Genomic DNA, 8,627 nt, shown 5'->3' with positions numbered 1-8,627 from the left:
TATGCTTCTTATCTTGCATTGTTACATTTTCTTACTTTGACAAACTAAGAATTCCAAAACAGATTAATGCAACTTTTATTGAAAAGCTGTGCCAAAAAGTGTTATATTTCTCAATACTTTCTCCTGTTGCTATCGATTTTGCACCCCAGCTGTCATAGTTTAAAAGGAGAACAGTCAAATTACAAGTATGGTGCTTTATGATTAAAACTGAAATAAATCTGCATTACATACTTGAAAACAGGTTCAACTGCATATGCATATGTAGTAAAGAAATATTTATTTAAAACTTCTTCAGCAAATCTTATGATCTTTTCAAAAAAAAAAAAAAAATCATAAGATTTGAAATGCATGTGTTTTATATCATATGTAAAGGCAATTTTATTTTAATCTCTTTTATTGCCCGAAATTTTATATGTTGTGACTTTGCTCTGTGCATAACTAGGATTGTATTCACAAATTCAGATGTATATATTTTTTCTGGAATTTATGTGGGTGAAGCGAAATTTTATCAACCCTGCTATGCTTGCCTCAAATTTACTTTTCTAATTTCGTTTCTTAGATTTTTTGTATAAAAAATTATTTTTTTAATAATAAAAATGTTATTTTTTATAAAAAAATCCCTCTTTATTTATAAAAATTAAAAATTAACATTTAAAAGTGTCATTTAAATTTTATAAATTACACTTTATATTAATATTTTCTATAATTCTTTCAGTTCATTTGAAAAAAGCTAAATTGCTGTGCGATTTATAACAATGTTTTAATTTTACCTATAAAACAGTTTTTAATATTTGTTAATGTTATTAACATTTTCAGAGTCATTTTTAAGTTTACTTAGTGTATAGTTTTGATTATTCCATCTGGCTAATTGTCTTAAAATGTTTTTGCTCAATGTAATTGTGTTGCACATATTCAGGAAGCTTATTTTTGCTGCTTAGAACAGAGGAAATTATTTGGTTCTACCTTTGCCCCGATTTCAAAGCTGTCTATGTTTCTTTGAAAGAAAGAAAAAAAAAAAAAAAATCATGTAATCCATTTTTTGGTTTACTGTTGAAATTTCTGTAAATTGTATTAAGCAAACCTGGTATCAATTTGTACTGCTTAGTTTTTCTCAATAAAATAATATGAATTACAAGAAAAAAAAAAGATTTATTTTCAAATGCATGTTTATAATTCTTTTTAATTCATTTCTCTCAAACCATTTGGATTTCCACTTCGGAGCTGGCAGCAAATAGAGATAGCACAGAGTTGCTTTTCAGTCACCAGCACCAAATAGTTTTTTTTTTAACTATCGCATGATAATTCTTCACATCGCCAAGTTTGAATGAAGTTAAAATGCTATTTGTCACTTGGCGAGAAAGTATTTGTAAAGTCAAAGTTAACGTAATTAATCTATATATAGCCATTGATCCACAATGAATTATCACATTGAGGTAGAAGTAATTGAGGTAGCTGCAAAAAACACCCCAGAAAGTTTGGGAGGAAAAAAAACTCTAGTTCTTTTGAGGAGTTTTCCTGAAGATGTTAACCAAATAAAAGTATTACACATTACAAAGTTATATGCCCCAGCTTTTATTTTCACTTTTTCAAGGTGGAGCTTTGCGGACCTCTCGCTTTTATGCTAAAATATTTTTAGCGACTAATGTGAAAATATTCTCAGCACTTACGTGAGGTTTTGCTGCCATTCGTTTATGGTTATTCCAGACTGATGAACTGAAAATAAGTGAAACTGCTATCTCTGGCTCCTATAACTCATTTGTCCCACAATTTTTCTAAATTGAAATTCCAAAAAACGCGAATTTAGGCGAACTTTAATAGGGGGTTCGGGGACATACCCCCGGAATTTTTTTGACATTGATGTCCTAAAAACAAATTTTAGACGATTGTTAATGGTGCTGGAAGGGAGGGGGGCAACAGTGAATTTTGTAACGCTGATATTTAGTGGAAAGTCCTACTGTTTTTTTTTCTTTCCAGGAAAATAAAAAGTTTTGTTGTTCTTCTCTTTACTTAAAAATATTTTGGACGAACTTTTCGGGGGGGGGGGAATGACTCTAACCCCCCTTATCTACGCCACTGAAAACTGCTGCATGAAATCGAATAGAATTAGATACACATAAAAGTGAATTGGTGTACGATGTTTTGACTCCAAATTCTCCAAGAATGTGGAGCAATCGAACGTTTTCTTCGGTATGCATGACTGCTTTTATCTCAAGAAGTAACGGACGGAATAATACAAAAATTAAAATTGGTCCTTAAGTAGCTCTCAAGGGATACAGGTTCTGGTTCGATTTTGGTACCAATAGCCAGGGCCGATCCTAGCAGGTGTGCAGAGTGTGCACAAGGGCGGCCAAAGCAAGGGGCGGCCGCAGGCCGCATCGTATAGTTCTTTTAATCAAGCAAAATTTCTCAAGAATTTCTCAAAAGATAGCTTATAATAAGTCAAATAAATGTGGTGAATTTTAAATGTTCAATTATCAAAGTAAGTGCCGATTTCCCGACAGCATAGCATAGTTTAAGAAAATAGATTGTTAGGGAACATTGTGTTGGGGTTCATTGTCCATTAATATCTACTCTTTACACAGATGCTTCATTTGGTTGCAAAGCTTATTATAGAACCAGTAATCAGGCATGGATGCAGGGGAGGGGAGATGAGGGAAAGGGCCCCCTCCTGAAGAATGAAAGGTTACCTTCTAAAAGGAGCACTCAGGGCCCAAAGCGGCCACTAATGTTTCCCCCCCCCCCCCCAAGTTTTTATTGACCTAAACAATGAAGACATATTTTATATATTATATTTTTAAAAAGCTATACTGATTACATACTCTCGCAAGCATTTTAAATAACAAATTCTGTTTTCAACAATCGCGGATGGGTAGAGAGAGAGAAGAAAATTGCGACTCCCCCTCTGAGAGTCAAACATATGTGAATGACAAACTAAAATTTTGTAATTTTCCCCCCTTTACAGCATTTTTTTCGAATTAAAATCACGAATGAACTGCCTGGTTTCAGATCATTGCTCTTGCCCCGGGTAGTAAATTTAAAGGTAATTCCAAAACGAAGACCCAAAAGGATGCCATGACCTCCTTGACGAGACTATAGAAGGCTTAAAGTGGCGTTTTCAGGACTTTAAATTTTGCTGTTTGAACCACCGATCTTAAAGACCCAACTAAATCTCTGATTCACCCCTTCCAACTTAACTTAGTCAAACATAGCCTGAAAATGTTGGCTTTAAAATCCAAAATGTGTTTCAGAGGACACAGCCCTTCTTAATGTCATCAAAAATTGCTTAATGACAATTTTCGTATTTCTTTTTCGAAATTTTTGCAATGGAGGGCCCAGAAATCTATTCCCAAACATTACTACCAAATATAGTCTCAATTAGCGTCCTTAGAGAAGCTCCTAATCCCACCCCCTCAGTTTGAAATTGACTTCAATTTCAAAAAACAGTTCGTAGGGCACACTGAACCTCCGCCCGGTCTTTGTCAAATCGTTATCAAACAATGTCTAAAATGCAATTTTGGGACTTCAATTTATAAAAAACTCTGGAGGAGAACGCCTGACTTATGTAACTTTTCACAGTGCTAGAGCAGCGGTTCCCAACCGTTTTAATTCTGCGACCTACCAATTTCGTGCAGAACACCATTGAGGCCCACTAACTACTATATATTACTTCAACAGCCAAAATTTAATTCCGGGGAGGGGGAGGTAACTGCTCTTCTGCTCATAATTGTCCTTAAGTGTAAAAGTCATTCAATCCCATGCTAAGCTGCGTGGGATTTTCGACGCTGTTTTTTCTTTATGAGGGATTTGATATCTGGATTGAAAATAGATAGTTTTCGTCTCAAATAACTCACAACATGCGATGCATTTCTACATTACTTTTTAAAAAGTGCAATTAAAAGCCTCATTATTATAGGTAGGTTGTCGTAAAGCTACTAAGTGTCTCAATTCACTGATTAGTCATGCCAGTTCAACAAAGGAGGAGCATTTTTAACCCGCAGCTTGAGGCTAATACTAGTTTCTTTGGCAAATTTCATTGAAGACGTTTCTGATTCATTAGATTTCATCTTCAATTATAAGGGAAAGTTCCTAAGAAACATGAAAAATCTTAATCTTAAAGTTCCTTATTGGCGATGAGCCAGGGAGAGCTCTTAGAGTGAGGTACAGCTGATAAATAAATTTTCACAAAATAATGGAAATCCACTAATCTTGGGAGACCCCAAGACTTATCTTGATGTTTCAGATTCTTGACCAGTGTTCACGGCCCAGTAACACGCTGTTTGCGGTCCACTTGTGGAATGGGGTCCCCCCCCCCCCCCATGGGCTGGGAACCGCTGCGATAGGGCATATACCCATCAATCGTCGAAGTGAGGTGGACAAAAGTCTATAGTTATGTTTTTCAGATATTAATATCGAAAAATATCCGAAAGATCCGCTGAAGCTTCCCAGTTTTGTTAACGTCACTAAAGATAGCATAAAATTGAGCTTTTAGAAATGTCCGCTTGAGAGCTCCAAAACCCTTCCTTCCCAGGAATTGCCTAAAAGGGATTTTAGTTCCGAAAAATATTTTGGTTCAGAATATTTTCAAGTTTCCCCTATCGTTTTCAAATATAGCCAAAAATGGGTTTTTGAAACAATAGTACAGAGAAATTATCGGATTAAAGCCGCCAGATCCCCTACCGTCACCAAAGACAGCCTAAATTTGCGTTTAAAACTTCAATTTTGAAAACTTTCAATGGGAGATGATTGACTCTCCCTCCCTCTAGCAACGTCAACAAAGATAACCCAAAACTTCTTGTTAAAACTTCAGTTTCGGAAAATTTTCGGGAAGAGCACCGATCTTTCCTAAGCTACGGTCACAAAAAATAGCTTCGAATTGATTTCAATTTTGAAAGAATTTTAGGAGGGAATTCCTACATTACTTTCCCCTGAAGTCTCGAAAAAGTTCTTAAAATAGCGATATTTGACGTCAATGTCGAAAATTTCTCCATGCACCTTGAATATCCCCGACTCTTTTCTCCTTGCAACCAAACACAACCAAAGATTACTAAAACTATTTTTCGTACGCCAATCTCGATAATTTTCTGGGAGCAATCCCCCCCTCCTCCGTCCTTTTTCTCTGATGTCACCGAAGACAGACTATAAAATGTGTTTTTACGACTAGTAAATTTTGGTATCTATTACTTTCTTCAAAGATATAAATTGTACCTAAGGAGTTTCTTACTATAAAACTTTTCTTCCTTTTTATAAATTCATCATTCTTGTTTTTATTTTTTTTCAAAATTAGAACTTGATATAGAAAATTTGAAGAAATATTTGTATGGACGTCAAAGATTAGTCAAAATATGCAAATTACTGTTGAGGGGCGGCACATTAGGCCTTTGCACACGGGCGGCCGACACCCTAGGATCGGCCCTGCCAATAGCTCAAAGGGGGTGAGTCAATCAAAGTTTTTACTCGTTACTAGTGATGGCTTACGGCTATATCTCGAAAAGTAAATCAAGGATTCAGTCAATAATTGGTTTACAGGTAGACCTTAGACAGCACATTTTTTAAATTGATTTTGGCGAAAATAACTCCGGGGGAGGGGGGAGGCAGTCAAACATCCTTTTTTGTTCATTGTGACTACTATATCTCAAGAAGTAGTACGATTTGGATAAAATCTGGAATAAAATTGAACAGGTGCTGAATCAGTTTTGGCGGCAACCGCTCATACAGAAGCTCTTGCCACCTTGATTTTTGTCATTGTTTACAGTTCCATTCCGCACTTTTTATAAGTTTGGCATATGGTTTTGCTATTTTCTAGTTTTTTTTTTTTTTTTTTAAAGTCCTTTCATGATTGTTGCCCGTTTTCTAACTGATTGAACAATTTTGGTGTTAACGTAATCATTTTTGTATTTTATTTAATTTTTATTTCATTAAAAAAAATATTTGTTTGTTATGGATTCACCAGCTTCTTATATCTTTTTGCAGATCTGAGTTGCTTTGATTCCCGTCTTTTTTATTTTATTTATTTTTTTACGTCATGTTGTTCTTGAATTTACTTTTGTAATTTTTGATGTCGTGTGGTACTTAACTTGTGTTGTTCTTTAATTCGTTTTACTGTAATTCAAATTGATTGTTCCCTTCATTTAGTTTTGGTAAGGGTCATTCCATGTCAAGTGATCCAAAATTTGGGAAATTTTTTCCCTCACCCTTTTGTATTTCTTTGAAATTTGGCTCATCGATTGTACCCTTTGAGGTAATCAAAAGTCCAAATTTTTAGATTTTTATCTCTATTATTTTTTTATTTATGACACTTTGATTTTTCGAAAAACCCGCTTTTTTTCATGGATGCTTGAACATAAAATGGATGATAACTCAGCATCAAATATAGATAGAAAGATTTGGTAAAAAGAATTTTAAAGTACATTAGTTGCTGTTTAATGGGATATGCAACATGACTAATTTCAAAAAAAATTTAATTTTTAAAAAATGAAATTTAAATTTTAAATTTAAATTTCTCAAAAAAGGTATAATGAATTTTTTTAAAAAAATTCTCAAAAATGTGTGTGTATTTTATTTTCATTTGTGCAAAGTTTCAAGTTGGGATCTCAATGGGATCATATTTTTATGAATTTTTAAATAAAATTTGACTTATGAAATAATGACATTTTTCAGATTCCAACTAGTTAAATATGGGGTTCTCTCACTGGGGATGATCTAGTAAGTAGTAATTGATCATAATTATGCTTGAAATGAGCTGACGTGAATTTGTAAATTGGCAAGCACCCCCCCCCCCCCCGCACCACCACTTTTATTTATTTTATTTATTTTTTTTTTTCAAAACTATTTTCAAAATGTAAAAAATAAATAAATGAATAAAAAACCAAAATGAATAGTAAACTTATTAAAAATTGGTAAATATTCTTCTTTAAAGTAAGAAAAAGACCCCTTCCCCCGGGCCACCACTTTTATTATTTTTTTCCAAAACTATTTTTAAAATGTAAAAAATAAATAAATAAATAGAATAAAACAAAATGAATAGAAAACATAATAAAAGTTGGTAAATGTTCTTCTTTAAAGCAAGACAAAGTACATTCCCCCCCCCCCCCTCACATTCACTCACACATACGATTAACACTATACTAATATCACGCTTCACCTGATGCTTTTTTTTTTTTTCAGACCAAGTGTTTCTTTTTCAGTCCGAACTTCACAAAGTGTACTTGATTATTTCACTATCTGATAAGGAAAGTTATGATTCATTTCGTCCCTTACCTTTGCACCAACTTTCAAATTTAAATGGAGGAAAGAAATAGTTTTCCCCAAGATCACAGCAAAATAGGAGTGTTTCCCCCCGTGTTGTTTCATTCTTTTTACACCAAACTAAAAATAAATCTAAGTATCAGGTCATATGTCTGTCCACATAAAACTCTTTCAACAACATTTGGAGTGCAGCTGTTTTTTCTTTTCTTTAATGCTAGTTTTCTTTTAATTTCACTTGTAAACGAGAGCAATGCAGCGAGATCTATTTATACATATATTAAAAGCAGTTATATATCAAACAAATTTTGCTAATTTGAGCATAACCTTCCATGTTGTTATGTTTCATTCCAGATTGCCCCCCTCCCCCTACCGTCTCACTTTCCGAAAGAAAAAAAAGCTGCAAATGAGTTCAGTTTTTCTGACTTTTATTTTTTATGACCCCCCCCCCCCCTATTTATAAGCTTTAGTCACTACTGATGTTTAGCAGCGTGCGTCCCAGTTTATTATGGTTATAACTCTTACGTGCCGGCTTTTTTTTAAATACAGTTTTGAAAAAAAAAAAGATAAAAAGTGATTGTGTGGCGGAGGGGGGGGGGGGGGGGGTACTAATCTACAAAGTCATGTCAGTTCATTTCAAGCATAGTCATGATCAATTACTACTTACTAGACCATCCCCAGTAAAAGAACCCCATATTTAACTAGTTAGAATCTGAAAAATGTCATTATTTCATAAGTCAAATTTTATTTAAAAATTCATAAAAATATGATCCCATTGTCCCAACTTGAAAATTTGCACAAATAAAGATAAAATACACACAAATTTTTGAGAATTTTTTTAAAAAAATTCATTATACCTTTTCTGAGAAATATAAATTTAAAATTTTAATTTCATTTTTTTAAAATTAAAATTTTTTTGAAATTAGTCATGTTGCATATCCCATTAAACAGCAACTAATGTACTTTAAAATGCTTTTTACCAAATCTTTCTATCTATATTTTGTGCTGAGTTATCGTCCATTTTATGTTCAAGCATCCATGAAAAAAAGCGGGTTTTTCGAAAAATCAAAGTGTCATAAATAAAAAAATAATAGAGATAAAAATCTAAAAATTTGGACTTTTGATTACCTCAAAGGGTACAATCGATGAGCCAAATTTCAAAGAAATACAAAAAGGTGAGGGAAAAAACTTTGGAACACTTGACATGGAATGACCCGTAATTCGAATATTCGTATCATTTTGTCCCGTCTTTGGATCTGTGAAATGAAATAGAAATAAGTTTAAACAATAATTGTTCTGCTTCTAAAAATATAAATAAATCTTAGGAAAAACAGCTGAGGTGTGTAAGAATACAAATAAAATCCATGGCTTCACCAAGGAAAAAA

The sequence above is a fragment of the Uloborus diversus genome, chromosome 3, assembly GCF_026930045.1.
Source record: "Uloborus diversus isolate 005 chromosome 3, Udiv.v.3.1, whole genome shotgun sequence".
In the NCBI taxonomy this organism is placed as follows: domain Eukaryota; kingdom Metazoa; phylum Arthropoda; class Arachnida; order Araneae; family Uloboridae; genus Uloborus; species Uloborus diversus.
This window is presented reverse-complemented; position numbering follows the sequence as displayed.